The sequence below is a fragment of the Rattus norvegicus genome, chromosome 9 (genome assembly GCF_036323735.1).
Source record: "Rattus norvegicus strain BN/NHsdMcwi chromosome 9, GRCr8, whole genome shotgun sequence".
In the NCBI taxonomy this organism is placed as follows: Eukaryota; Metazoa; Chordata; class Mammalia; order Rodentia; family Muridae; genus Rattus; species Rattus norvegicus.
Genome location: NC_086027.1, coordinates 38,738,976 through 38,763,248, shown reverse-complemented (window position 1 = coordinate 38,763,248; position 24,273 = coordinate 38,738,976). Strand labels below are relative to the sequence as shown.

Here is a 24,273-nt window from a genome sequence, read left to right as displayed (position 1 = left end):
CAAAACATTAAATATTAAAGACAAATTTTTCAGTCATTAAATAAGTTACTCTACTCAACTAACATTTTTTAAAGAATTGTAATCTAATAAATGCTTGATAAAATAGTCCATATACTTAGCCACCAGGAGAATGAAAATAAAAAGGTTTTGAGAGTACATCTAATCCAAGTCAGAAATGGTATCATCATGAAAACAAATAACAAAAAATGCCGATGACATGGGAAAACTGAAACACTCATTCACTACTGGTCACAATGCGGACTTGAGTAAACACAATGGAAACCAGTTCGTGAATTCCTTTAAAAACTAAAAATACAACAATTACATAGTCCAGGCATACTATCATGGGGTGCATGTCTAACTCTACATCACTCCACCAATGAGATGCTTGCATACACATGGTCATTAATGCTTTGTCACAGGAAATAGAATATGGAACCATCTTATGATTTATCAAGAGAAGAAAAATATTGTATATATATATATGCAATCATATTTTATGCAGTTACAAAGAACAGTATAATCATGAAAGTTTTAGTAAAGTGAATAAATGTAAAAATTGATATATATGGGAATAGGTTTAAACTTATGTATGAAGGGTGGAATTATGAACTAAGAAGGGATTTATAAATGGAAAGACAACATATTAAGGGAGCTAGAATAGGGCATGAGGTAATAAGGGTAATTAAATATTAATAATTAGAAAGTAGAACGAGTAGTTATCTTAAGAAGGGAGAGGACCAGGGCATTGAGAAGGGATATGTTCAGGCAACAAACTAACAGTAAAATAGGTGGATACTCAGAAGGGCCATAAGAAGTGTTAATTTGTATGCTAAAATAAAAATGTATTTAATGCTTATAAAATGTTTTTTTAAAGAAGAGAATTTACTCATGCATTCTAATTCTTGTTTTCTTGTCAGAATAAAAGTATCGAATAAAACTGAGGATTCTGAAATTCCGCAAAATCTTTTACTCCTTCAGATATTTCTGATCCATCTCTCCAATCTTTCTGTTTCAGAAAAACAGCTCACTTGCATGATTTGTATAGACTTAAGAGAATATACGTCTATTACATGGTTTCCAGAAAATAAAAAAAAAAATGAGCACATCAGGTTGTTTTCATATATGCTCGCACACTTACCAGCTATAAATGTAACAATAGTAATCAAAGAGAACCAGGCTCTCATTTAAAGAAAGGGGAACATGGGAACAGTTGGAGGGAGGTTTCTAAAGAGGAGTTTATGGGAAGAAAAAGAAACGGGAAAGTGGGGGTTGGGGATTTAGCTTAGCGGTAGAGCGCTTGCCTAACAAGCACAAGGCCCTGGGTTCGGTCCCCAGCTCTGAAAAAAAAATGGGAAAGTGATGAATTATATTTTAATTTCAAATGTATAAAAAAGAAGAAATGAGTCTTCATTTACCTCTGACAAGTCACACAAAATATCCCCACATGCCATTGTTTCCTCACCTTTGATTGGCTGGATCATTTTCCCACAGACCAATAACTATGCAATATACTGTAACTTGCACAAACTTTGGAAGACCTTGAAGTAGGCCCACATCTACACATTGAAAATTCTAGCAGCCTATCTGTCTTTCTTAAAATCTAAGTAAGCTGTTATACAAGCCATGTGCTTAAAGTATTCATTTCCCCTGCCAGTCTATAGTCATATTTATTTAATTAAATGAGACTATCATTGTTTATCTGCACGATGCATTTTCAGAAATTTTGTTCGTTAGTATTTCTTCATTACTATTTCCTCAGAATTTACAATATATTAGTTTTATGCATAATTTTAAAGAGAGAAGACTTTATTAAGAAATAGAATAGCCTCACCTGGATGAAAATGTGGGAAAAAAACATGTAAGTAGGTCCTATATTAGTTTGTTGAGGTTTTGGCTTTTAGTGTTTGTTGTAATGCTAAGTGCGCCCCACCCCCAAGACTTTAAGTCCTTGTGACCCTGCACTCACCTTAATCTGATTGGTGAATAAAGAGCAATGCGACAGCCAATAGCTAGGCAGAAGAGCAATAGGCAGGGTTTAGGTTTCATTCACTTGGGGAAAGAGGACGATCAAGAAGAGAAGAAAGTGCAGGAGAGGAGAAGAAGTAGCCATGGGTTAAGAGTCAAGAAAGTGTGGCTCTGAGGGCTGCCCCATTGGCGCTAAAAGCGAGCCAGATAAGACATAGTAAGTAGTAATTAATAATTTGGGGTTTTCAATAGGAAAGTAGATTCCAACAGCACGGGAGGGGTAGATATTGTGATGCTTAAAGTTTATTGTAAATATAAACTGTGTGTGTGTGTGTGTGTGTGTGTGTGTTTCTCCGGAACTCAGTAAGGAAAGGGGGAGTAGTAGAAACCCTGGGTGGAAATTTAAATATTTAAATAATTACTACAATACTAGTGTTACTGAGAATTTGAGTCTTGGAGAAAAATAATAGAAACTTAGAAATGGAGGAAACGAACAAACAAACCCCAAACCAAACCAAACAAAAGTTGTCCAATGCTTTGAACACAAGGGTGTTAGCATCCTCACAGTGGTGAAAGAAACAGTTACTGTTATGCCTAGAATCCTGGTGTTCATTGCGGTTCAGTCTTTTACTAGTGGACTGATCTGTCCTCTGGAAACCTCTCAGTAGACCTGGTCTTAGGCCAGGAAATCTGCGTACCTCCGCTATACATAATTAGAAGGAGCATAAAGAAAAAATGGCTTGATATCTTGCCATCTTCTCACCCACTTCATTGTGACGTGGCTGGAAATGAACCAGTCACACTCAAAAGTAAGAGTTAGCAACCGAAGTAGGATAAAGACAGATTTCTATGCAGAAAAAAAGAAATCTGGTCAGAGGGCTCATGCACAGAGTCACTTTTAAGCACATACTAAATCGTTTAGTCAACGGAAGAGGACACAGAATTTGTGTCCACATAACTTGAATTACGTGGAAATCTCAGCGGAATGGAGCTCAAATCACGTGATAAAGTCAGTGAACCAGGCAGAGTACTATATATTCAGAAGGGCAAATACAAACTTCACACTTTAGAATCTAAATGGTATGAGAAGAAATGCTAGATATGATTTTAATATTTGAAAGCACAATAAATAGATTTATTTGTTGCAAAACGTGGATGATGCATCAAAGAATTGCCATTCTTCTGTGGAAAACTTAATGGATTGTGAGTGATTAAAAATTACTGATGTTCCCTATTACTTATAAAACAGAGCAGCAAATGCCTCTTAACAAATGACCACTGTCAATACTGTAGCGTGAGAAGATTTATAAACATACTAAAAAATAATGTTGCTTCAACACTCTGAGACACTGTCATTATTTCGAGTTGGATAAACTTATGCTAAGCTTTATAAGTGTGTCCAGTGAGTCAACTGAAAATATTTTCTTCATTCATTAAGATAATATAATGTGAAAATCCAAAAGTTGTTAAGGTTTTGAAATTATCAGCTGCCATTCCTAATCACAACTGCAGAATGTGATGACCCAGCTCAGAGCTTCTCAAATTTTCTGGCAAAGGCTTACATACTGGAGCACCCTAATACAGGTTTCCAACTTAGTTTTCATTTGTGTTCTTTCTTTACTTTCTGCTGTTTTTTCTTTAATTTGCTTTCTTGAAACACAATACAATTTTCCCTTCTAGGTTCTGTTCCTCATATCTGTAATTATTTTACTGGTGCACACCCTGAGAATGCAAAACCATACTATTCTATATGAGTTGCAAATTCAATTTTCTATAAACCATCAAAAGTAAAATGCTAACTCAATATTCACATCACACCATCTGAGTTTGGTTCAGAAATATTTCACATGAAAAACTATATTAGCACATCTAAACAAAATTAAAGGACAAAGTTTAGATTTTTTTGACTTTCTGATTCCTGACTAGTACTCACATGTTTTTTCTATGAGAATTAGTCTCTCCCAACAATGAGCATCATACTCATTGTCCAATTCAAAGTGATTAGCCCTGACAATCTATCTATCTATCTATCTATCTATCTATCTATCTATCTATCTATCTATACACAAACACATGCACACATGCACACATGCACACATGCACACACACACACACACACACACACACACACACACACACAAGAGCCTCTCAGCTTGAGAGAGGGAGACCTGAGAAGGGCTGGAGGTAGAAAGAGAAGGGGAGAGTGATAGAATTGAATTTCATATTTGAATTAAAAACATTTTTTAAAAGATGTTTTGCTGTGGATGGAGCATTTCACAAAGTACAGTGGGGTTTATTTATGAAACAGAGGATAGGTATATTTACTGCAACATAATTGGCTATTAAGTTAACAGATGGTGCCAGTAATACCTTACAGCAATCATTTGTGCTATACTCTAGATTCTTTTTCAGTTTTATGACTGAATAAGAATTAAAAAAATATTACTGGACATCTACAATACCATAAGGAGGATATAATGATCTCATAGATTCCAAAAAGTGTTTGCTGTGAATGGTCGGAGAAGGATATTTAAATTATAAACAACTTCCACAGATTGATATTAAACTTGCCACATTTAGTTTACAATAGCGTGGAGCCATATTTGGTCCACTTTGATAAATAAAGTCCTATTATATCGAACAAGCCATTTCAAATTCTATTTTGGGTATCAAGAGATGCCTTTGTTGTGAAAGTCCATGGTTGGATCGTATTCCCTCCAGTTTTACCACAATCTGGTAACTGATACAATTACATGATGTATCACGAAGAGAATATTTTGCACTGACTTAAATCTAGGAAACTCTTAGAATACTGAATTTATGGTATTTTGAGTTCTTTGGATGTTGGACTTTCTTACTTTAGCTCACATATTTTTGACTTACTTCTCCCTTAAGGAGAGACTCTTATTGTAGTCTGCTCCTTGTATATCCTTCCTTATTTCCGAATGGCATACTCAGTGTTGATTTCCTCAACATAGAGTTCTTTTTTTTTTTTTTTTTATTGAAGACTTTTTTTTTTTTATTAACTTGAGTATTTCTTATATACATTTCGAGTGTTATTCCCTTTCCCGGTTTCCGGGCAAACATCCCCCTCCCCCCTCCCCTTCCTTATGGGTGTTCCCCTCCCAACCCTCCCCCCATTGCCGCCCTCCCCCCATAGACTAGTTCACTGTGGGTTCAGTCTTAGCAGGACCCAGGGCTTCCCCTTCCACTGGTGCTCTTACTAGGATATTCATTGCTACCTATGGGGTCAGAGTCCAGGGTCAGTCCATGTATAGTCTTTAGGTAGTGGCTTAGTCCCTGGAAGCTCTGGTTGCTTGGCATTTCAACATAGAGTTCTATGCAATTGTGATATGAGGAGGATTGTTCCACACCAGTCAGTGACTTGGGTTGAAAACCAAGGAAGCTAGGCTTGGTCCTCTTCCAGTATCCCATTGAGCTCCTGCTCTTGGTCACCACGGTGCTGTGGTCCATTCTGATAACAGCACTAGAGAGGCATCTCAGCATTATATATATTGTCCTTCTGTAGTTGAAGTTTTATCCCCTTCACTTTTCAGAGGTGCACTTAGGACTCACATAACTCTCCATGGTCAGGGAGCCACCTCAGGACAAAAATTGATCCAGATATTCTTCTACCTCACTTCTCTGACAGATTAAACTTTGATAGGAAATTTTTATAAACTGAAGACAGTGTCTGTCTATATATCTCTGTTTAGTCTGGTACTTATTATAAGAATCAGGAAAGAGCTGACTATGTAATGCAGGATGGCTTCAAAATCACAGAGATCTGCTTCTCTGTGTCAAATATTGGAGTGATAGGTATGAACAACCACAAAACTAGCTACCCTCCACTACCATTGTCCCCCTACTTCCTGTGTTATATATTCTCTCTCTTTTCTGTCTCTCTGTCTCTCTACCTTTGTGTCTGTCTCTCTGTCTCTCTCTGTGTCTCTGTTTCTCTGTCTTTCTCTGTCTCTGTGTGTGTGTGTGTGTGTGAGGGGTGCCTTTCTCTTTAATGGCTCCTGTACATTCGTGTATATGGGACGATCAATTGGAGTATCTGTATCCACTTTTAATTGCCAATGTCCCCTCAGATAAGGTTGAGTCTTGATACTTCCTCCCCCACAGGAAGGTTGTTTTTAGAAATCCAGATACTAAGGCATTTACAAGGACAGCAAATATTTCCACTAGTGTTGTTTTCTTTCAGCCAAAACATCACACGAATTATCAGGTAGGTTTAAGTAACAACTTGGTCTCTACTCTCATCCAAGCTCAGGTAAGTGTAGCAGAATTATTTATCATTTATAAATTTTTTGTCCTGATCTGTACTGAGTTATTCTGACAAGGATCATTAGAAAAATATAAAATTGACTTTCAAGTTATATCCTCCCCAAGTGAGGAGCTGACATCTATCATTTTTTGAATAACTGTTCATCTGAAAGATTATATTATAGTTTGAAAGAAATTTTGTAACAAAAAACAATTTATACATGTCTGTGCTCCTAATGAAAGTGCAGCATATATATGATATATAAATATATATTTGTATGTTTTCATGTATGTATCTATGTAGCATGTATGTATACATATATATATATATACCTACATGCATGCACACAAACATACACACACACATGTATTCCATTACATAGGATAGGGAATGTGTCAAAATGTTTACTTCTATGACATAGAAATTTAAAAACTATATAATAACATGGAATGCAATTAAGGTAGGGGCTTTCTCTAGAATCTAAAACATGAATTGCATCAGGTTCATATGTCAGCAGTTCTGTATAAAGTGATCTGAGAATTTAATGGCATTATTTGGAAAGGACATTGAATTATTCATAATACTTATATGATAAATGGTTTACAAGCTTTTAAAAATACCTGCATATATATATATATATATATATATATATATATATATATATATATATATATAAAGCTTGTCAATTACGAGACACCCTTGTGTTATGGGATGAATGTCTGCATCTTTGCAAACACCTCTCTTGTGAAATGGTCAGTTCTAATGTGCTCACATAAGCAAACGGGCACTTTGGGAGGTAATTAGAGGGTAATTCAGTCCCTCTTAATGTCTTCCAGAACAGACTATAAAGCTCTTTAATTTTCTTGCCAATGGAAGAAGGCACAGTACTAGAATCATCAGCCACAACCTGAACAGAACCTTAACAGAATCAGACTGTGCAGTCCCCACCATCAGTGACTTGCAACCTCCAGGTCTGTGGGAAAGACACAGTTCCAAGTGCTTTGTTTAAGATTCATATGCTTCCCTTTTTCCCCACAGGTGCTTTTCAAGTATTTAGTGCTCATGGATCATATTCTAGCACCTACCTAGCAATGATTTCAAACATCTTACCATTCTCCTCTGTTATTACAGACATGCAACTGAAACTCAAACAATTATGTTCGTAATTTATTAATTGTGTGTGTGTGTGTGTGTGTGTGTGTGTGTGTGTGTGTGTGTGTGTGTGAAGGGAATGTGTATGCCACACCTTAGACATGAAAGCCAGAGAAAAACTTTTGGGAGTCATTCCAATATATGTCTCAGAGAAAGAAATCCATTTGTCAGACTAATCCAAGTCCTTTTATTCACCGAGCCACCCAGTCTCTACTGGAAACGATGGTTTCGAGCATGACATGTCTGCATATTCATATTGCTTATGTCCAGGAACTAGAAGAATACCAGTTTCCACAAGCAGAGTTCTCACAATTAAAACTAGATATTAGACAGGAAAACACATTAGGACGGTGATTGCGGACAGTGAACAGCAGGTAGCTCAGGAGAAACCAACTGCATTCAGAGAGGCCCAGAAGATCTGCAGCCGTGGACCATCCTCTTTTGCATCTTCAACAGCTTGTTCCTTCTGGTTTATCAGGCAGCTCACTGTTAAGCAGCTGACTTCTGGTATACACTTCATGTTGACCGTAGAGACCCATGTTGCAAGCTGGGCTCCTGCTCTCTCAGCGATTCCCTGCCAAACTCATCTTGATTTAACTTTTCTGATTATGAATAACTTCTAAGTTTTGTTACTGTTTTTGTTATTGTTTCACGGAGCCCAAGATCGTCTTCAACTCATTCCACAACCAAGGATAATTCTGAATATCTGATCTTTTTCCTTCAACTCTTTACAGGGTCCAGCCTCGACATGAGTTGGGGTTGTGAAGGACTAGGGATACCTGGTAGGCAAATAAGAAAACATCTCAACTGAGGAAACTGACAGGCTTGTTCCGTTCTGTCAGAGTTTTCTGAACTCGGGAGTCAGAATGCCCTGGTCTTTATTGAAATCATACAAGGAATTTGGGTTACAAAGTTCATAGGGTGGTGGGTAAATGCTTCTCTATTTTCCTGTGCCACCAACGTTTTCTTGTGATACAGAGTAGTACAGATTTAGAACAGAAAAAAGGAAACCATACAGTCTCAAACATAAAAGTTTTACAGCAAGCACTTTTGTTTTATCCTGATCACGAGTCTTCAGTGAGGTCGGGGGCAGCAGTATTCTGGTTACAAAGTCAGTATCTGTTAGACATGTGAGACAGTATGGTTTCATAAAAGGACAAATATGAGGCCATACTGCTGACCCTTCAGTCTTTGTAATTTTTGGACCCCATCTGCCTGTCTACAAAAACATCCTCACTTAACCTGTAAGGGGAATTCATAGGTGACTGCCACCACCGTCGCTGAACCGAAGAAACCCATTGCTGATTTTCTGGGAAATAACTGTATGTTATTCCATCCTCAACTTTATAACAACAATGCCCTGTTTTCATTAGACAGCACCGAGACGAAGACTGAGAGAACAGCTGCGGATTTACTCATCTCTCCCCGCAGCTCTAGGTTACTTTCATTTCCACATCGAACCAGTGACCTTAATATACATTTCTCTTTAATTCATGAACAGCCTTCTCTGTAATGTTATTGGTAACAGTTAGATTCTGGTTATCAAGCGGGCTCCTTCTAGGTCTTGCCAGGTTACCAAATCAAGGAAGGAGGAAAGAGAAGGAATAGTAAATAGATAAGAAGAACATAAGTACTAAGAATAGTTGCAGAAATGACATAACGAGGTACTTGCGTCAAAGAAGAAGGCCTTAAGGGCCCCTCTGTATTCCGGATGGGGCCCACAAGATGCCATAGCATCATTCTCTGAAACACGGTAACCCCCTGCAGGTGTTTATTCCTTGTCATAAGGAGGTCTCAGGCATCTTGAGCTTAAGGTGGGGTACCTCCCAAAACCTGAGTGTTGGGATTACAAATATATATACCCACACTCAGTTCTGTAAGTGATAGAACCTGGGGCTTTTTGCAAGCTGGGTAAGCACTCACCCAAGTCACTCCATCACCAATCTCACATTTATGCCTTATTATCTACGAGAGTATTCCCACAAGGCATGAAGATCCCTACTTACCCACTTTTGCTTTGGGAGACAGAATTACCAAACAGTCCTTCTACTAGAACCTCGGTAAATTGCCATAATTTATGACATTTGTCTACAAATCTGTCTTCCTTATTAATCACCCTGTCCATTTTCCTCTCTGTTCTATTAACTATTGAATCAAGGTTCATGATTCAGCACCTGGCATCTTGGTAATACTGAAATTTTATTGGTTATTTGAGGAAACCGTTAGCTAAAATTGTGCTCAGCAGTGTTCTATCTGAAAGGTTATTAAGTGAATGACAGGTTTCCCCTGATTCATAAAATGGTATAAAGAATAAATGCAAAAAGCTGTGTCTGGCCAGAAGGTATAAATGACATTAAATTTAGTGCTCACGGTTCACTATAATTATGTTGGAAATATTCTACTTTTTTTCTGGCATCAATAGTGGTGTCAAATGATGCCTCATGCTACGACCCTTTTATTTCCCTGTGCGCATATTAGTATTTTTCAATTTCTTTTTGGTTCTATATGCACTTATTCTACTTTGTAGCCATAAAAGACAGATGCTGATCAAGATGCATCTGTTGTAATCATATCGCAAGGCCCGATGCAGACAAAGCTGTACACAAGATAGTCTTTAGACTATAGAATTTGATAGTTATGGTCTCTATCAGTCAAAAGTAATAAAAATGATTTCTGGCTGAATACTAAAATTTATGTTTTCATTATCTTTCTGGTACACCTAAAATGACCATGAAATAAACTAATTCATTATACTTTATGGAATCAACTGAATTTATTTCACACACCATCACTAGCAATCTTACTTTAATAGATGTATAAATTATCAAATAACATTCCTGAGGGTGGGACCAGAAATAAATTCACCATGTAGGGTTTTATCTCTTCTCTTGCCTTTTCGCATGCATAGAATTTCTTTCAACTTGACCTGAGACATTATAGAATGATTTCAGAATATATTCATTCATCATAATTACCAATAGCTTTCCACTACTAACTGTACTAAAATAAATAATTCCGTGTGCTTACATTATCTTACCTGTAACTATATTTTAAACATTTTCATTAGAAGAATTTATATTGTAATCCGAAGTCCTTCTTAAAAGGGGGGAAAATATCCATAGGAGGGGATATGGAAGCAAAGTTTAGAGCAGCAACTTAAGGAATGGCCATTCAGAGCCTGACACACATGTGGTCCATATATATACAGTCACCAAAACTAGATAAGATTGATGAAGCTAAAAAATGCATGTGGAAAGGGAGCAGATATAGATCTCTCCTGGGAGACACATCCAGAGCATGTCCAATACAGAGGAGGTCAATGCTAGCAGCAAGCCACCGAACTGAGAACAAGACCCCCTTGGGGGGAATTAGAGGAAGAATTGAAAGAGTTGAAGGAGCTTGCAACTCCATATGAACAACAATGCTAACCAACCAGAGTTTCTAGGGACTAAACCTCTACCAAAAGAACATACATGGATTGACACTGGGCTCCAACTGCATATGTAGCAGAGAATAGCCTTGTTGGGGCATCAGTGGAAGGGAAAGCCCTTGGGTATGCCAAGTTTGGACCTCCAGTGCAGGGTAATGTGGGAAGGGGCAATAAGGGGGATGTATGGGGGGAATACCCATATGGGGTAGGGATAGGGGAGAGAATGGGGGCTAATGGACAGGAAACCGGGAAGGGGAGTAACCTTTGAAATGTAAGTAAAGAAATATATCTAATAAAAAAATTAAATAAAATAATTGAGTTTTCTTTAAAAAAAAAGAGAAAGTAATTTTGTTCAGTTTAATGATTTCCTCCAGACCTTACTTCAAATGTTGCCCATTTGTTGCCAGCTAATTATTGTTAGTACATTGTAACTAGTCCTGGTGACTCAGGTTTACATGCTATTTCAGAGCTGTGGAACACAATAATAAACCACTAAGTCTAAGAATTGATAATTGACTCTGGTTTCTTCAAATTCACAACCCTTATATTTGTGAAGAAGACAAGATGATTAATGGTGAAGAGAAATAAACTAAATGATGACATTGGTGAAGTAACAAAGAGAATTTATTATATTGGTTTTAATCAAGAATATAAAATATGATTAAATTGATCTATCTAGTCTTCCTTCTCTTATTTAGCTATGAGAAAGTTTACAACTTCCTAATGCCAGCTCTCTTTTATAGTCATTATTTTCCTGCTGGATGAAGTGGTTCTAATTTTGTTTAGTACCATCCCTACATAATATACCCACCTATTTCTTTAAATTTTCACAGGCTTAGCGATTTTCCTGAAAAAATATATTTTTTAAAATTTTTATTACAACATCATTGGTATTAACATAGACTGAGTTGCTAATTTTTACTATTTTCAAAGTGTAGAAGGTTTTCTAATTCTTTGGTTTCTGGGCAAACATCCCCTCCCCCATCCCCTTCCTTATGGGTGTTCCCCTCCCAACCCTACCCCCATTGCCACCCTCCCCCCAACAGTCTAGTTCACTGGGGGTTCAGTCTTAGCAGGACCCAGGGCTTCCCCTTCCACTGGTGCTCTTACTAGGATATTCATTGCTACCTATGAGGTCAGAGTCCAGGGTCAGTCCATGCATAGTCTTTAGGTAGTGGCTTAGTCCCTGGAAGCTCTGGTTGCTTGGCATTGTTGTACATATGGGGTCTCGAGCCTTTTCAAGCTCTTCCAGTTCTTTCTCTGATTCCTTCAACGGGGGTCCTATTCTCAGTTCAGTGGTTTGCTGCTGGCATTCGCCTCTGTATTTGCTGTATTCTGCCTGTGTCTCTCAGGAGCGATCTACATCTGGCTCCTGTCGGTCTGCACTTCTTTGCTTCATCCATCTTGGCTAATTGGGTGACTGTATATGTATGGGCCACATGTGGGGCAGGCTCTGAATGGGTGTTCCTTCAGTCTCTGTTTTAATCCTTGCCTCTCTTTTCCCTGCCAAGGGTATTCTTGTTCCCCTTTTAGAGAAGGAGTGAAGCATTCACATTTTGATCATCCGTCTTGAGTTTCATTTGTTCTACGCATCTAGGGTAATTCAAGCATTTGGGCTAATAGCCACTTATCAGTGAGTGCATACCATGTATGTCTCTCTGTGATTGGGTTAGCTCACTCAGGATGATATTTTCCTGAATACCCAACCATTTCCGTACGAATTTCATAAAGCCGTTGTTTTTGATAGCTGAGTAATATTCCATTGTGTAGATGTACCACGTTTTCTGTATCCATTCCGCTGTTGAAGGGATTCTGGGTTCTTTCCAGATTCTGGCTATTATAAATAAGGCTGCGATGAACATAGTGGAGCATGTGTCTTTTTTATATGTTGGGGCATCTTTTGGGTATATGCCCAAGAGAGTTATAGCTAGATCCTCAGGCAGTTCAATGTCCAATTTTCTGAGGAACCTCCAGACTGATTTCCAGAATGGTTGTACCAGTCTGCAATCCCACCAACAATGGAGGAGTGTTCCTCTTTCTCCACATCCTCGCCAGCATCTGCTGTCACCTGAGATTTTGATCTTAGCCATTCTCACTGGTGTGAGGTGAAATCTCAGGGTTGTTTTGATTTGCATTATCCTTATGACTAAAGATGTTGAACATTTCTTTAGGTGTTTCTCAGCCATTCGGCATTCCTCAGCTGTGAATTGTTTGTTTAGCTCTGAACCCCATTTTTAATAGGGTTATTTGTCTCCCTGCGGTCTAACTTCTTGAGTTCTTTGTATATTTTGGATATAAGGCCTCTATCTGTTGTAGGATTGGTAAAGATCTTTTCCCAATCTGTTGGTTGCCGATTTGTCCTAACCACATTGTCCTTTGCCTTACAGAAGCTTTGCAGTTTTATGAGATCCCATTTGTCGATTCTTGATCTTAGAGCATAAGCCATTGGTGTTTTGTTCAGGAAATTTTTTCCAGTGCCCTTGTGTTCCAGATGTTTCCCTAGTTTTTCTTCTATTAGTTTGAGTGTGTCTGGTTTGATGTGGAGGTCCTTGATCCACTTGGACTTAAGCTTTATACAGGGTGATAAGCATGGATCAATCTGCATTCTTCTACATGTTGACCTCCAGTTGAACCAGCACCATTTGCTGAAAATGCTATCTTTTTTCCATTGGATGGTTTTGGCTCCTTTGTCAAAAATCAAGTGACCATAGGTGTGTGGGTTCATTTCTGGGTCTTCAATTCTATTCCATTGGTCTATCTGTCTCTGTACCAATACCATGCAGTTTTTACCACTGTTGCTCAGTAATACTGCTTGAGTTCAGGGATAGTGATTTCCCCTGAAGTCCTTTTATTGTTGAGGATAGTTTTAGCTATCCTGGGTTTTTTGTTATTCCAGATGAATTTGCAAATTGTTCTGTCTAACTCTTTGAAGAATTGGATTGGTATTTTGATGGGGATTGCATTAAATCTGTAGATCGCTTTTGGTAAAATGGCCATTTTTACTATATTAATCCTGCCAATCCATGAGCATGGGAGATCTTTCCATCTTCTGAGGTGTTCTTCAATTTTTTTCTTCAGAGTCTTGAAGTTCTTATTGTACAAATCTTTTACTTGCTTGGTTAAAGTCACACCGAGGTACTTTATATTATTTGGGTCTATTATGAAGGGTGTCGTTTCCCTAATTTCTTTCTCGGCTTGTTTCTCTTTTGTGTAGAGGAAGGCTACTGATTTATTTGAGTTAATTTTATACCCAGCCACTTTGCTGAAGTTGTTTATCAGCTTTAGTAGTTCTCTGGTGGAACTTTTGGGATCACTTAAATAAACTATCGTATCATCTGCAAATAGTGATATTTTGACTTCTTCTTTTCCGATCTGTATTCCCTTGACCTCCTTTTGTTGTCTGATTGCTCTGGCTAGAACTTCAAGAACTATATTGAATAAGTAGCAAGAGAGTGGGCAGCCTTGTCTAGTCCCTGATTTTAGTGGGATTTCTTCAAGTTTCTCTCCATTTAGTTTAATGTTAGCAACTGGTTTGCTGTATATGGCTTTTACTATGTTTAGGTATGGGCCTTGAATTCCTATTCTTTCCAGGACTTTTATCATGAAGGGGTGTTGAATTTTGTCAAATGCTTTCTCAGCATCTAATGAAATGGTCATATGGTTTTGTTCTTTCAGTTTGTTTATATGATGGATCACGTTGATGGTTTTCCGTATATTAAACCATCCCTGCATGCCTGGGATGAAGCCTACTTGATCATGGTGGATGATTGTTTTGATGTGCTCTTGGATTCGGTTTGCCAGAATTTTATTGAGTATTGTTGCGTCGATATTCACAAGGGAAATTAGCCTGAAGTTCTCTTTCTTTGTTGGGTCTATGTGTGGTTTAGGTATAAGAGTAATTGTGGCTTCATAGAAGGAATTCGGTAGTGCTCCATCTGTTTCAATTTTGTGGAAGAGTTTGGATAATATTGGTATGAGGTCTTCTATGACGTTCTGATAGAATTCTGCACTAAACCGGTCTGGACCCGGGGTCTTTTTGGTTGGGAGACCTTCAATAACTGCTTCTATTTCCTTAGGAGTTATGGGGTTGTTTAACTGGTTTATCTGTTCCTGATTTAACTTCGGTACCTGGTATCTGTCTAGGAAATTGTCCATTTCCTGTAGATTTTCAAGTTTTGTTGAATATAGGCTTTGATAGTAAGATCTGATGATTTTTTTAATTTCCTCTGAATCTGTTGTTATGTCTCCCTTTTCATTTCTGATTTTGTTAATGTGGACACACTCTCTGTGTCCTCTCGTTAGTCTGGCTAAGGGTTTATCTATCTTGTTGATTTTCTCAAAGAACCAACTTTTGGTTCTGTTGATTCTTTCTATGGTCCTTTTTCTTTTACTTGGTTGATTTCACCTCTGAGTTTGATTATTTCCTGCCTTCTACTCCTCCTGGGTGTATTTGCTTCTTTTTGCTCTAGAGCTTTTAGGTGTGCTGTCAAGCTGCTGACATATGCTCTTTCCTGTTTCTTTCTGCAGGCACTCAGCGCTATGAGTTTTCCTCTTAGCACAGCTTTCATTGTGTCCCATAAGTTTGGGTATGTTGTACCTTCATTTTCATTAAATTCTAAAAAGTCTTTAATTTCTTTCTTTATTTCTTCCTTGACTAGGTTATCATTGAGTAGAGCATTGTTCAATTTCCACGTATATGTGGGCGTTCTTCCCTTATTGTTATTGAAGGCCAGCTTTAGGCCGTCGAGGTCTGATAGCACGCATGGGATCATTTCTATCTTTCTGTACCTGTTGAGGCCCGTTTTTTGACCAATTATATGGTCAATTTTGGAGAAAGTACCATGAGGAGCTGAGAAGAAGGTATATCCTTTTGCTTTAGGATAGAATGTTCTATAAATATCGGTTAAGTCCATTTGGCTCAGGACTTCTCTTAGTCTGTCTACGTCTCTGTTTAATTTCTGTTTCCATGATCTGTCCATTGATGAGAGTGGGGTGTTGAAATCTCCCACTATTATTGTGTAAGGTGCATGTGTGTTTTGAGCTTTAGTAAGGTTTCTTTTACGTATGTAGGTGCCCTTGTATTTGGGGCATAGATATTTAGGATTGAGAATTCATCTTGGTGGATTTTTCCTTTGATGAATATGAAGTGTCCTTCCTTATCTTTTTTGATGACTTTTAATTGAGAATTGATTTTATTTGATATTAGAATGGCTACTCCAGCTTGCTTCTTCTGACCAATTGCTTGGAAATTTGTTTTCCAGCCTTTCACTTTGATGTAGTGTCTGTCTTTGTCTCTGAGGTGTGTTTCTTGTCGGCAGCAGAATGCAGGGTCCTTGTTGCCTATCCAGTTTGTTAATCTATGTCTTTTTATTGGAGAGTTGAAGCCATTGATGTTGAGAGATATTAAGGAATAGTGATTATTGCTTCCTGTTATATTCATATTTGGATGTGAGGTTATGTTTGTGTGCTTTTCTTCTCTTTGTTTTGTTGCCAAGACGATTAGTTTCTTGCTTCTTCTAGGGTATAGCTTGCCTCCTTATGTTGGGCTTTACCCTTTATTATCCTTTGTAGTGCTGGATTTGTAGAAAGATATTGTGTAAATTTGGTTTTGTCATGGAATATCTTGGTTTCTCCATCTATGTTAATTGAGAGTTTTGCAGGATACAGTAACCTGGGCTGGCATTGTGTTCTCTTAGGGTCTGTATGACATCTGTCCAGGATCTTCTGGCCTGCATAGTTTCTGGTGAAAAGTCTGGTGTGATTCTGATAGGTCTGCCTTTAAATGTTACTTGATCTTTTTCCCTTACTGCTTTTAATATTCTTTCTTTATTTTGTGTGTTTAGTGTTTTGACTATTATGTGATGGGAAGTGTTTCTTTTCTGGTCCAATCTATTTGGAGTTCTGTAGGCTTCTTGTATGCCTATGGGTATCTCTTTTTTTAGGTTAGGGAAGTTTTCCTCTATGATTTTGTTGAAGATATTTACTGGTCCTTTGAGCTGGGAGTCTTCACTCTCTTCTATACCTATTATCCTTAGGTTTGGTCTTCTCGTTGAGTCCTGGATTTCCTGTATGTTTTGGACCAGTAGCTTTTTCTGCTTTACATTATCTTTGACAGTTGAGTCAATGATTTCTATGGAATCTTCTGCTCCCGAGATTCTCTCTTCCATATCTTCTATTCTGTTGGTGAAGCTCGTATCTACAGCTCTTTGTCTCTTCTTTTGTTTTTCTATATCCAGGGTTGTTTCCATGGGTTCTTTCTTGATTGCTTCTATTTCCATTTTTAATTCCTTCAACTGTTTGTGTTTTTCTGGAATTCTTTCAGGGATTTTTGTGATTCCTCTCTGTAGGCCTCTACTTGTTTATTAATCTTTTCCTGTGTTTCTCTAAGGGAGTTCTTCACGTCTTTCTTGAAGTCCTCCAGCATCATGATCAAATATGATTTTGAAACTAGATCATGCTTTTCTGGTGTGTTTGGATATTCCATGTTTATATTGGTGGGAGAATTGGGCTCCGATGATGCCATGTAGTCTTGGTTTCTGTTGCTTGGGTTCCTGCGCTTGCCTCTCGCCATCAGATTATCTCTAGTGTTACTTTGTTCTGCTATTTCTGACAGTGGCTAGACTGTCCTATAAGCCTGTGTGTCAGGAGTGCTGTAGACCTGTTTTCCTGTTTTCTTTCAGCCATTTATGGGGACAGAGTGTTCTGCTTTTGGGCGTGTAGTTTTTCCTCTCTACAGGTCTTCAGCTCTTCCTGTGGGCCTGTGTCTTGAGTTCACCAGGCAGGTCACTTGCAGCAGAAAAGTTGGTCTTACCTGTGGTCCCGAGGCCCAAGTTTGCTCGCGGGGTGCTGCCCACGAGCTCTCTGCGGTGGCAGCAACCAGGAAGATCTGTGCAGCCCTTTCCGGGAGCTTCCATGCACTAGGGTTCCAGATGGCATTTGGTGTTTTCCTCTGGCATCCAAGATGTGTGTGCAGAGTGCAGTCTCTTCTGGCTTCCCAGGTGTGTCTGCCTCTCTGAAGCTTTAGCTCTCCCTCCCACGGGATTTGGGTGCAGAGAACTGTTTATCTGGTCTGTTTCCTTCAGGTTCCGGCGGTGTCTCAGGCGCAGGTGTCCTGCAGCTCCTGTGCCCTCCCCCACGGGAACCCAGAGGCCTTATACAGTTTCCTCTTGGGCCAGGGATGTGGGCAGGGGTGGTCAGTGTTGGTGGTCTCCTCTGCTCTGCAGCCTCTGGAGTGCCCACCTGACCAGGCAGTGAGGTCTCTCTCCCACGGTGTTTGGGAGCAGAGAGCTGCTGCGGGCCGGGATCCGCGGGTGTGGGACTTCTGGTAAACACAGGAAGTGCCCGGTCCTAGAGGAATGTTGCCTCTGTGTGTCGTGAGCTCACCAGGCAGGTTTCTTGCAGTGGAAAAGTTAGTCCTACCTGTGCTTCCGAGGCTCAACTTTGCTCGTGGTGTACTGCCTATGTCCTCTCCGCGGTGGCAGCAACCGGGAAGATCTGCGCCGCTCTTTCCGGGAGCCTCCGTGCACCAGGGTTCCAGATGGCCTATAAAAATTTTAGGGCCCCAAAATTCTATTTTTTTATCATATTTCTAGACATAGAAATTTTGGAAGTGTGAAGGTGACTGAATGTGTGTTCCTTTCAGTCTGTTTCACAACTTATGTATTTCCATATTTCCTTCCCTCCTTTGAGTTTTTCTTAAGAATATGAAAGCATTAGCCTTTTCTGTCAAGAGTACTACAATTGACATATACACATGCAGGTTGTTTGCTAATCTGGGAATTAAAGGGTCTCTTAATTGAAAGATTTGCATAAATATCCATGTGTGATACCTCCCAGGTGATTTTAGCAAGTGCACAGGATATGTAATGAGCAACTTCTCCAGCCACAGCCTGTTAGCCCTTGTTCTATTTAGAAAGAGTTCTGGTGGCCTTTTGACAGTTGTTATTACCTGTGTCCTATTGAAATGATTGTTGGTTGAGATGACTGAAAACTCTCTGAGATCAAAGTCTGTTCTCCCAGGACTCGGCCATCATCTTCATCATAGGACTGGTTTCTGAAAACACTCTGAGCAATAATGCTCTCTATGTAAGCCTGTCAGTTTTTGCCCTCAAGTCGCAGCAGTCAATCTTTTAGAAATATGTTGAAAAAAATCGATAGCTTAGAATGATATGTAGGGGTGAAAAATAATTCAAAACCTCCCATTTGGTCTAGAATATAGGTAGTCTTAATAATGCTGCATAGCCTCTAATACAAATGTTTCATAGGTAAACTGGATTCCTTCACCAATTGTGGACAATTATGGTCACCCTCAACAGACTAGCTTTTGTGAATCACTGTTTTCTTACCACTTTGCAGGTTCCTTTGATCCATTAATTTTGGAAAAATATTACCTATGGTTTTCCTTTTGTACATTTCATTTTTTTAATATCTTTGGACAATGGCATTATCCTTCATATGATAATTAAGTCAATTGTTCACTTTTAGATGTATCTAATTGGTAAGTCTTCCCTTTTTTCTACTCAAATGTTGGTATGTATTAAATTATATCTTTTAAATACATTAAAGATCATATAATAATTTTATTCTAAAGTGTCAATATTTATAATGTCATCTTAATTGCTGCCTTTCATCTTTTTTAATTAATATGAAACTTTAAATGGTATTTTAAAATAGTATGGAGCTAAAAATATTTTTCAAACTACTTCGAAGCTGATTAAGTGTCAAAATAAGGATCATGACTGTAGTTCAACTATAAGCATATCAAAATACATATATTTATAATTTCAAAGTGGCAAATTACATCATAAGCATTACTTCATAATGAAGAAAACAATCTAGGACTTGTTGAGTTTTTCTCAGGATGTAACAATTACCTAGGTTATTGAATAGGTACTAGTCAGTGAGTCCCTGACATTCTCAGAACACTACAGGATATTGTCACTTCTCTCAGTCATTCAGCACACTGTTTTATGGCAGGATATAGGGAAATTAAGTTGAAAGGGAGCTAGAAGCTTTCTTCTTACTTTCAAGCTTTCACAGTACCAGCAGTGCCACATGTGCTGCTGGAGTAGAAAGGACAACACCAGCCTTGCCCAGATGTGAATTCTATGTTCTACAGGAACAACCTGCCTTACCCAACTGTGGATTGTCTTGCATGTTTCAATACCAGCCTTCAGGGAATTTGTTCTCACTGACCAAAATTGGAATGAGTAATATAATGGTCACCACTTACTTTAAAACTGGGTTTGAGGCATATGCCACAGGGAAAAAAAATATACGTTTGTTTCCATAATCCTAGTCAAAATCCATTGGCCAAGGTGTTCCTAGGCTATCATGCGAAAACTATGATTGTTATTTTACTAAATTGGCAAGTTAAATCCCTTTTAAATAGTAACCTTTACAGCCATAGAATAGTGCTGCTCTCAATTTTGTTCAGAAGTGGTTGGTTTTGGTTTTTCCTGAGGGCAATGAATGTTTCTGAGATTCAAACTGGTCGCAGTAAAGAAAATAAGTAAATATTGAATGCTCACCACTAATGGAGACCCTCTCAAAGCCACTGGGAATCAGTGAAAGACTAGAAAGCCTCCAGGCATAGGAAGAGTTCTGCCTTCAGGCAGGACATTTCAGTTGCACTCACAGATCCACAGTAGCTATAGAAGGCCTTCATAAAATGTTTCATTCAACATTCAGTCACATATGGGAAGAAGATTCATTAGGACCCACCTCTACCTGAGGAATTGTACATTACTATAATGGCAATCTTACAGGTGAAGAATGAGACTCCAGTTACTATACCTTTGCAAACACTGTGTCCATACTTCCAGAGTCTGACCTCATGGCTTATCTCCCTTGCATATTTAAGTACTGTACAACCTTGGATAGAGATATCCACATGACAGGTATCATAACAACGCTTCAGGGATAGCTACATGGATACTCCCAAGCAAAGTACCAAAGCACCTGTGGCCTTTATAATTAGAATGAATTCCACTGATTGATAAACAAAGCTTAGGGAAAAGGCCTAAGGAAGGAGGATTTGTAATAAGCATAAGGATATGTTATAATGATGGAGGATGCAAACATGAGACCAATTTCATGGAGATCTATTCCTGGAGAAAATAAGCTAAGAATAAGGCCTTAAGCAGTGCTCAGGATATTGGGAAATTCAGGAAACCCAACCCTGTAGCACAGCCAAATATTACCAGGTCAATAGACAACATTCGCTCCAGCCTTGTGACAAGGCATTGATCATTTTTCTTCCTTTGAAGAAAATGGGTCTATGTGTTTAACTGTCTGGTTTCTCCTGTATTATCTTTCAGCTATGATTCACACAATGCTTATATAAGCAAACCTAATTAATTGTAGTGAAAACTAAAGCAAAGGGTGAAAATGTGAGATTTGAGAGAGGAAGAAGTCAACAGGTGAGGAATGGGATGAGAGTACCAGAATGGAATAGAGATTAAATATAATCAAGGTATATTATGCAGGTATATGGGAATGACAAAATGAAGCCATTACCATGTATATGCACAGGTTAATAAAATGAAGAGCCAAAGAAAAATAATTTTCAATGCATACTTTTCCTAATTTTCTAAATGTAATGTCTCTTTTTATTTTCATAGTGTATTAAATCCATTCATTTGGGTGAGGTAATGCAGTGAAGAGGAAACATTAAGTCATAATGCATCAGCACCACATCGCATGACACAGAACAGTGAACAGTAACCAACAAAATCAAATTGAAAGACTATGAAAAGAGGAAGGGTTAATGTGTGCTAATGGGTACCTGTCTTTTACTTTGCTGCTTTCCTAGGCAGTTGTCAATAATGTGTTAGTGGGAGAGTACCTCAGAATGGCAGAAACAATAACAGCAAGCAACATATGTGAAACAACACTGAGCAGCAAAGTTGATTGTGAACAACACACTCATGCTCCTTCACAACCTCCTAGCAAACTTCAGATATGATGAGGTATGTAGTCGCCTGTTTGTGTACTGGAAAGTCTAAGTCCCTTTTATTTTAAATTTCAAAGAGTGTAAGTACACTTAATAGATATGACTTACATGTAATCTGTTTGACTGCAACGAGATGGAATAAATACTATGCTAATTAAGTGACTCATTGCTATAGTCAGTTCTAAAAGTTTCCTATGGTAACTCTTAAAAATAAAATGTGGTGTGATTTTAACAGTCCTCTGCATGAAATACAGTTTAAATACTTTAATTTTGTAAAAATGTGGTATTAATTGGCTAAGAGTGTCAAGGCAATTATAATATCTGTGGGTGGTTTGAAGCTGATGCTGATCCGTGATGCTTCGTCGAGTTTAATAAAATGATACTGTTCTATTTGGCCTGAATAAATTCGAAGCAAGTGAACCATGCATGTGCAGCGTAACTGCTTCCTCAAGAACTTACAGCCTTTGTCCTGACTGTCCAACATGAACTTTAGGAGGATTTAGATAGACTTTCTCTACTTTGTACACTTTATTGATAAAATGGCAGCCTGGAGATTTTGACTAACTTGTCAAACATTTGCATAATGAGCTCCCAGTTGAGAGAGACCCTTGAGATTATATCACAACTTCATGGGTTTAACTAATTCTAATACAAACAATGTCTTTGATTCCAAGAAAATCATTTCTATACTTCATTACCAATTGCAACAATGGGGAAAATTGAGTCTGAATAATATTCTTTCTAGTCTCGTTTGAAACTTAATTTATTTCTCAGTACTCAACAGAATGTTAATGGGTATTCCTGACTTCATTCACTAAATACAAAGTAAAATTGTAGAGGACTTTATAGGAGGATAATTTGAAAATTGTGAATTATATGTCAATTAGTCATAGCATTTAACATTCATCAAGTCTTTTATGTAGGATCTAAATATCTTTAATGAAGAAAAACTCAGTTTCACTATATTGTAGGGTACTATGTATTTTTAAGAATAAGTAATAAAATTTAAAATATCTTTTAATTTAAAAATGAACTCATTTTTGTATCAATGATGCTATATTTAAATTGTGAGAACTTAGTGGTGCTGTTACACACATACATATATATATATATATATATATATATATATATATATATATATATGTAAGACAGTTCGCACTTGATATAGTAGAAGGAAGAGAGTGCTTTAGAAGGATCCACTGATTTCAGACAGTGTCATCAGAAACTACCATATGAGCTAAGAAATATCTTAAACTTCTGGAGTCTAAATTTCATCATGCGCAATATAAGAGAATTATATATAATGACTTCAATGATCCTGTCTCTATCGTTATGTGATTTCATACTTAAAAGAATCCTATTTAAGAGATGGTTTAGAAATGAACAAAAGATACAAAATGAAAAATGACTGCCATTTTCTTTTACCAAAGTAAGTTACTATTCCAAAGCAGTCAACCAAATAATGATTTGATCACAGTCAAAACGGTAGATCATTTGAAAGACTAGAGCTATTTATAATTGTATATACTAAAATAAGAGTATGTTTTAATTATAATACAAGGTTTCTTAAGCATATATGTATATATCTAATGATATTTCTTTGAAGAATATAATTGAATGGATAGGGCAGGTAATAACGTTTAGCAAACATTATTAAGCATCTCACAAACCCAAAATGTTACAAAATGTTTTCCAGTATCCATGGGAAGATTTGCCTAGGACGATACCTCAACCATCATTCAAGTTCCAGATAGCTAATACATTTTTGTGTAACATTGCTGGTAAATAAAAATAATAGTTTGACTCAATAATGTTATATATCAATTTCTGGCTTTGGGATAAATCATAATGAATAGACTCTTAAGGAAGAGACTTCAAAAGTATGTAGCCTTGTGAAGAGTCATCATTATATGAGCATGATCTCTCTAAATCTCTTATTCTAATAATTGGTAAAAATTATTCCTTAATATTCCCAAGCCCTCCAAAATCCCACCTGCTTCATACATTCCCTTGGTATTGTTAGAATTCAAAACACTTTTCTGAATTTTAATTCTATAAGTTTTACTAAGTTATACTGTCAATTAACAAAAGAAAACAAAAATAATTGGGTGAATACATCAATGACAAAATTTGGCAAACTAAACTTCCTGTGGTCAAATTTGTCTTTAAAATGGTGCAGATTTGTATTTAAAATGACAGGCTGTTTTTACATTATAAGGAGAAGATGTCAAAGAATGATACTTTGTCTGATTTTGGGTTGCACTGCCTGAGCTTAACAATGGTTACTCCTGACAGGTTACTGGAAAACCTCATTGAAGAATTAGAGGAAACTATTAGTCAAATAATTTCAAGTGTGCATAGAATGTGAGAAACAAGGGAAGAAAGAATAAAGAACAATACTCATATTATAGTGCAAAATGTCATTCAAACCTCAACACCTACTTTGTTGTAGACTGTCAGTACATAGGCACAGGCACACACTTGTGCACATGCACAATA

General features: G+C 37.7%; 1 long non-coding RNA gene across 2 annotated transcripts; it reads left to right on the top strand.

The window, feature by feature from the left end:
- Positions 1–2,066: 2,066 nt before the first annotated feature.
- LOC120094656 (uncharacterized) lies at positions 2,067–23,578 on the top strand. Of its 2 annotated transcripts, none has more exons than XR_005489076.2 (3): positions 2,067–2,185; positions 21,634–21,790; positions 23,471–23,578. It is a non-coding gene; the product is annotated as an uncharacterized LOC120094656 (long non-coding RNA). The 2 variants fall into 2 exon arrangements; XR_005489077.1 differs by lacking the exon at positions 2,067–2,185 and adding an exon at positions 5,359–6,199.
- Positions 23,579–24,273: the final 695 nt, after the last annotated feature.